We start from the raw sequence: 7,631 nt of genomic DNA, 5'->3' as shown, positions 1-7,631 counted from the left end.
AGCAACTGGGATCTCATCTTATTAAAAAGCTTTTGTGTGAAGAGACAACCCACAGTGTGGGAAAAAATGTTTGTCAGCTGTATCTCAAAGGATTACTACTGAGAACATATAAAGAATTCAAAACTATCAGACCCCCCCCAATTTAAGACCAATCCAAAAATGGGCATCTGAGATGAATACACACTTCTCAGATGAAGAAGTACAAACAACAAATAAATATATAAAAAAAGTCCAACATCACTGGTCACTTGAGAGATGCAAATTAAAACAACACTGAGATTCCGTCTCACTCCAGAAAGAATAACTATCATAAAAAAATCAACCAATAACAAATGCTGGCAGGGTTATGGAGAGAAAGGGACCCTTCTCCACTGTTAGTGGAAGTGTAGACTGGTGCATCCACTGTGGAAATCAGTGAGGAGATTCCTCAAAAAACTAGGACTGCAGTTCTCATTTGACTCAGCTATTCCCCATCTGGATATCTTCCCAGAAAAATTAAAAACATCATACCACAGGAATATATGCACTCCTGTGTTTGTATGGCAAGGTTTGTAATAGCCAAATCTTGGAAACAGCCCAAGTGCCCATCACCTGAAGAATGGATAAAAATGATGTGGATTTTTTTATACAATGGAGTACAACTCTGCCACAAAGAAGGATAAGCTGAAGACATTCTTAGGTAAATGGATGCACCTTGAGACCATATTTTTCAGCAAAATAATTGGACACACATGTCAATACCACATTATTTCTCTGGTGTGAGAAACTGAAAGTGTAAATAAGGACCAAAATGTATATTAGAAATTGTGAAACAGGAAGAAAATGTTCAAGTGGGGAGGGGAACAAAGGAAAGAGGAGGGGGAAAGGAAAGAAGGGAAAAGAAAAAAAATGTAAGCCAGATGTGGTGGCGCACGCCTGTAACCCCAGCACTTGGGAGCCTGAGGAAGGAGGATCATTGCGAGTTCGAGGCCAGCCTGGGCTATAAAGTGAGCTCAAGGTCAGCCTGAACTGCATAGCAAGACACTGTCTCAAAAAGACAAAAAAAAAAAAAAAAAAAAAAAAAAAATGTGAAAGGAAGGAAAAAATGGAAAGAAATCTTTTGTAAATGGGGAGCAGAGGAGGGGTTGAAGGGAGAGTAGAGGGATGGGGAAGAAAAAGAATCAAGTTATATCAGGTACTGGTACAAATTCTCTATGATGAGTGTGGTCGTTACATATATCTAAAATGTACCAATAAAATCTGATTGCAGAAAAAAACTATAATAAGTATTTCCTATTTTGTAGCTGGAATTTTTTTTTTTTTTTTTGCAGTAATATTCTCCTTTAATAGCCTGCTATGACCTCCGGCGGTGGAAAGGGGGGTTGCCTGGGCCCAGCTACCCAGGCCCCTGGCCTTCACACCCCACAGCCCAGAGCCCAGAGTTGGGGGCTGGGCAAGCCAATTCATTTTCCATCGCTGAGCAGGTCAGGGGGGAGGAAGTGCCAACTGGAATCATGTGATGGTTAAAAAAAAAATACCTAGGGGCAGGTGGCAAGGAGGGGAGGCAAGGCCAAGGCAGGGATTCCTCCACTGGCCATTTCCCACCCACCTCCCGTGTCCCCCAATAAATATTTGCAGGGGATGCCTGGGCTGGCGGCCCTGGCGGGGTGGGTATGCGCCCCCTATTTCAGGCAGCGTTCAAAATAGGTGGAGCCGATGTAGCCACCTCGCATGGAGCGCTGCACGTTCTGCTCGAACAGCCGCCGGTTGTTCTGCAGGACCTCGGTGGCCTCCTTGTTCAGTGGGTCCTCGGGGTTGGGCTCCAAGAAAAGATACTGCAGGCCATAAATTATGGAGTTTATCATAAGGACTGGCTTCCAGTCCTCTCTGAGGATGTTGAGGCAGACGTTACCCTCAAGGTCAATGTTGGGGTGATAAACCATAGTCGCATACTTCATCTTTGGGGGATCATGTGGGTAACCTTGGCCCACCTTAAAACTGAACACAAACTTTCCACTCTTGTAGAAGCCCTCATCAGGACAGATAACCAGCTTGAAGTTGAGGAGGTCGTCCGGGTCTGAGAAGCTGATGTCACACGTTTTGGGCAGGTTTAGCTCGTTTATATCCTTCTGGATCCGCAGCTGCGCTGCCGAGGCCTTCTTGCTGCTGCCCTTGGTGCCGCCTGTAGCTGGAAATTTTGGAAAGTTTTTATTGGCTGTTTCTCACTGGGTCTCTCATGAGATTGTAGGTAAGATTTGGCCAGGGCTGTAGTTACAAGGCAGCTCAACTGTGGGATAGGAAGACATGGGGGTTTCCAGCACAGTCCACTACAGTGGTATATATGCTGTAACAAGTCCCTAAGTAAACCTGACTCTGCCTCCCACGCCAAATTGCTGGTTCTGCACTGCTTCCTGCTCCACGGATCAGCAGCACTACCCACTGGTCGTTCAGCTTGCGGGCTCTGTAGTTTGCCAGGTCCGTTTGAATCCTGCCTGCACTGCTCGCTTGCAAAGACCTCTTGGGAGCATTATTTATTCTACCTGATCTCTAGGTTCCTTACTTTTCAAGTGGGAATTGTGCTCAGGATTACACTGTAAAATTGTATAGCCTCTGGTATATGGTAGCAGTGGCGATCATTTTCTTTAGTGGAACTGAGCCCTTCACGCAGGTCAACTCTTGTTCCTTATTTTGCTTCAGAAACAAGCTACACACATTCCATTTTTATGGCCAGTAAATCAGAAGACAGAATCTGGTACAGTGTCGAGCTCTCACTCCAGGGCAGAACACTTGGCTAGCTTGGTCACATACTAAAATAGGGCTTACTACATGAGGAAAACTTCTGAGATTAGCTTTACCCTCTTTCCTAAATTGGCTTGAGACCTTCAGCTTAAATTAGCTAGTTTGCTTTGAGTAGGCTCTAAGCACAAGCTTTTATTATAAAACCCAAACATTCATTAACCATCTGTATTACATCCAGACAAACACAATGAGTATTTCTTTTTCACCGTATACTCTTTAGGGTACCAGCTCCCAAAGATTTCTGTAAAAAAACTGACTTAAAGTGGACATTACATATGAGCCCTTTTCTTGGAGACTTGCAACTATGCTGGATAATTTAGGTTTCTCAGTGGTGTTTAAGGAGTCTGTCTGATGGGGTTTGCTCAATGTCTTTAAATGTATTTTACCAAAACACTCTTTTTCACTTCTCAGGAAAACATATTAAACAATCTCTCCATTTTGGAAACTCTATTTTGGGCTGGTTTCTCACTGGCCTAGTTTGCACACCACTTATGACTCTTTCTGGCACCCTCAGCACTGCCCGAGAGGCATTCATTTCCTCACCCAAGGTTTTTCTTACCTCCGATTATCTTACCCACATGTTCTTATCTGCTATTTCCTGCCACTAACCCTCGTGTCTTGTCTTTGCTTATGTTTCTTTGGGCCCCCAGGTTTATTGGTAACATTAAAATTTTCATTTCTGTAGTAATTGTCAAATATCCTTTATTTTCTGGGGTATATTCATGTCTCTCAAACTCTCTTTATGTCCCCAGAAGAGATGTCTCTGAAAAAATTAGGGGTTCTTAGCATCATGTTTAGTTTTAACTTGTTTCCTAATTAGGTATCCTTTGTACATCACTTTAACTGAACATTTCAGTACCATGGAAGGTCCTCTTCATTTTTGAAGGCATCCAGGTTTTAGGAAATTTTATTGAAACTGGACATACCTCCTATCATTGGTGGACTTGTATTTGTTCTTTTATGCAAGTTTTATTTATGTGCTTCCAATATCTCTTTTTCACAGCAGCTCTACAAGTGGCATTGTTTCTCAACATAGACATATTCTGATACTGAATTCTATCTTCAAATATTCTATTTACCCATTTTTAACTAGGATAGACAACGAGGAGGCTCTCTGCTCAGTTTTTAGCAAAACACATAGCTTCCATTCTTCTTTGATTGAGATAGCATTCAGTTTGGTTTGGATATGTGGCCAGCTGAGATAACTTACTCTCCTTGCAAGAGCAGCAAGTTGAAAGGCTAGAAGAAAAGCATTCAGATATTGGATTAGGAAATGGAAATTGGCCTCTCATTACAACCCCAAAGAAAATTTTGAAGGCGTTAGGGTTATTTTGATGCCATAGACTTGCTCTCTGAGCTCTTTTTCTCATGGTGTGGATTATCTCCCTGCTTTTCCTCACTTTTTGTGCACACAATTTCTTGCTCTTTTGTTCAATTACAACCTACTTTCAGGAAAAGATTTGGTTTCAATTACTTATATCTTTGTTGAGGATATAATGTACTATCGTTCTCAAGTGTGTGTACACTTTAAGCACTATTACTATGCCTTCAAAGACATTGTTTTCTTCAGTGGAAGGAATTTTAAGCTTTAAATCCTGAGTGAGAGAGATTTTGGAGGGTTGGGCAAGGGATTCTTTTCATTTACCTAAAATATACAAGTATTTTGGCTGCTTGTCTATGCTTGCAAATTCCCCTAAATATTATGCTCTCCTAAGTAAATTCTATAGTGTATCATACTGAAGGATTATCCCATGCAGTATTTCTCAAACTTTAAATCAGTGTGTTCCTGATATCAAAGGAGGGTGAATAGATAAAGCCCTGGGATGTGAGTGTGTGGTTTTGAAGAATATTGCCCAGTGTGAAAATTATTCTTTTCCTTCTCTTAAAGAGTAAAGCTCAATTTAATTCAAAAGATCGATGAAAATAGAAAATCACTGTGCAAGTTTTATCTATGCATGGCAGTAACGATAGCATAACACTAATCTAGAGAACAACTGACCCTTTTTGATGAATGAGACATAAATAAATGCATTCCAAACAGATCTTTTCGGTCACTACATGTCTATCCTTTATTGTCTTGGGGTCACTTCAATCCTGAGGCATTTTGTAAATGAAGCTGTTTTACACAATTTAGACTCTCACAGAGAAAGGGGCAGTAACTCTATATTTATCACTGAATTCAACCCAAGAGAATAGTCCTCTTAACTAGGCATTCTGTGGATATACAACTTAATATTTCATTTTTATTTACAGTCAAGGATCTGAGCAAAAATGAATATAATTTATACAAAGTCACCTTCAAGCAAATGACAGTTCTGGATAAAAGTGGGAATGCCTATTTCCTAATCTTCGTTTTTTCCTGATAGTCTTAGGAGTTCTTTTTTTCTTCTTTCTTCCTCTTTTTATTTTAAAGAGAATAGTAAAAAAAAAAAATTAGCAAAACACCAACATCACAGACAAAAACAAAACAAACAAAAACATTAAAAATGATACAGAGTTTCAAAACAGAATGATAGGAATTAACAGTGGTTGTTATATTACATACTGTTATCTTCAACAAAGTTGCTCAGATTACCAAGTGTAAAAATGCAAGATTAATCAAACCATTAAGTCTTAGGAGTTCTAGCACAAGATTTTGGGGGCTAAAAATTAATATTATATGATAATAAATATATTCTTGGGAAGTGTAATTTCCCTTTCCAATTGGTTTTTTTGAGATTTTTATGATTATGAGTACTGCAACACTATCCCTAAAATTTTTTCAGTCTATATTACCTAAGCATGTAGGTTGGTATTTTACAATTTTACTGCACCTAAGTTATGACAATTATTATTTTAAGACTTTAATTTTATTAAAGTACATCTTCATATAATTAAGCCATTTCTTAACATATGAGTATTTTTACTTTTTAAGCTAATATTTACATATTGAGAGTCTACACTGGGTAGCACACTGTACCTAAAAATTTAGAAATTGCTTAAATGAGACTTAAAAAAAAAAAAAGAAACTTAAAAGGCTGGTGATTAAAATGTGTGATTCAAGTGTCCAAAATAAAATTATTTATATTTCAGACTAAAACCTGTTATTGTTTTCATTCTTTGTATGATGACAATGACAAGTCAGCTAATTAATGAATCACCAATTGATTGGTGAACAACTATAATCTGCAAATTCTAAAATCCAGGATTGAAGATTATATATGTGTGTGTGTGTGTGTGTGTGTGTGTGTGTGTGTGGTGTTAGAATCAACATTTAGGAAGCACTGATTACATTTGATATTTTATGTGCAGTGGTGATTAGTTTATCATTTCTGAAGGCTAGTTTGTTATTCTGGAGGTGGACTTGTCAATGGTTTATCTAGTGATGCATCTTCATAGGTGGCATGTTCTTCCACACTGGCTTTGGGCTTGGTCATATGACTTGCTTTGACAATTGGAGTGTGGGCAAGAATGGAAGTATGTCACCTGATACAGGAAGCAGTGGAGAAACAGCAATTTACACTGTACCCTGCTTCCTAGGATAGAAATATGAACCAAATGGTGAGAAACCTGTCTGAAAACTAGGAAATCCAAGTTCTACTTTTTGATGAATCACTGACTGAGGCTTTTACTCTAGAAAAGGCATATCCATTGCATTGGAGGTTATAATTCCCTTTCAGGGCTTCTGTTGTTTCTTATTAGTAGACTGTGCATACAACTGACATTTGCTGAGGATTACCCTGAGTAAGACTGTCCATAGTAAATATTAGCTGTGGGACTCTAATTTCTTTCAGAGGTAGTGCCATTACTTTCTAATATAATGGCACTGAAAAGAAAGCATTAACTCTTAATTCTCAGAAGATTTATGTAATTTGTGAGTCACAGACAATGAGTAATCTGATGTTCAGAAACACTCAGAGTAGCCCCAGGGACAACATCAGCTTCTACTCTGTAGTGGGAGGTAATGCTCTTCTCCCTTAGAATACGCTGAGCAGTCAGAGCACTTATCTGAGTAATTTAGGCAAAACTTGTGGGTTTTAAAAATATACTTGAATTTCATGGATAATTATACCAGCTCCCATTTCACGGGAGACTTGCAGAAGAACTCTCTAGTTATAGTTTAATTATGACTAACTTAACATTTTAGAAGAATGAAGCCATCCATATAAATGAGGGTATGGTATAAATGAAGTTTCTTTGGGGTCGTGATTCACCTTTTCTATCTTCCCCTTACCACAAGCCCTCACTGTTCTTTTATGAATCATCATATACTCACAGCAAGGACAGTATTACAAAATCACTAATGCCATCAAATCCCATTTTTGGTCTCCTAAAATCAGGGTGTTTTGTGGACTTATCATTTCCTATAAAGACCAGTAACTGTTTTTTTCCACATAATCTCTCTCTTCTACATAAGAATAAAAATAACTCTCTAGGTAATAAAGTAAATCTTGGTTCCTTAAAATTACCTCTAAAATAATTTTATTTTAGAGAGAACAAAAAAAAATAACAAAATACCAATGACATAGACAAAAACAAAACGAAGCAAAAACAATAAAGATGATCCAGGGTTTCAAAACAGAATGATAGGAATTAACAGTGGTTGTTATATTACATATTGTTAACTTTGATGAAGTTGCTCAGATTGCCAGAGGTAAGAATGCAAGACTAATCAAACCATTAAACAGAATAAAAAATAATGAAAACATTAGAAACTATACAGAGCTTCACTAGACAAGATGGTAGGAATTCACCAATGGTTGTTATATTGCATATTGTTGCTTTCAAATTAGTTGTTCAGGTTACAGGATATAAGCATGAAAAATTGGTAAAAAAAATTTAAGCATTAACTGTTTTTCAATAAACCATTAAAT

At 38.2% G+C, this 7,631-nt stretch overlaps 1 pseudogene; it reads right to left on the bottom strand.

The window, feature by feature from the left end:
• Window positions 1-1,289: 1,289 nt before the first annotated feature.
• Window positions 1,290-7,631, bottom strand: part of LOC102007523 — a 76,733-nt pseudogene continuing 70,391 nt past the window's right edge.

Source organism: Chinchilla lanigera, unplaced genomic scaffold (assembly GCF_000276665.1).
Source record: "Chinchilla lanigera isolate Chin_1 unplaced genomic scaffold, ChiLan1.0 scaffold00008, whole genome shotgun sequence".
NCBI classification, from domain to species: Eukaryota; Metazoa; Chordata; class Mammalia; order Rodentia; family Chinchillidae; genus Chinchilla; species Chinchilla lanigera.
The sequence above is the reverse complement of the archived record's forward strand: the minus strand, read 5'-3'. Positions and strand labels throughout refer to the sequence as shown.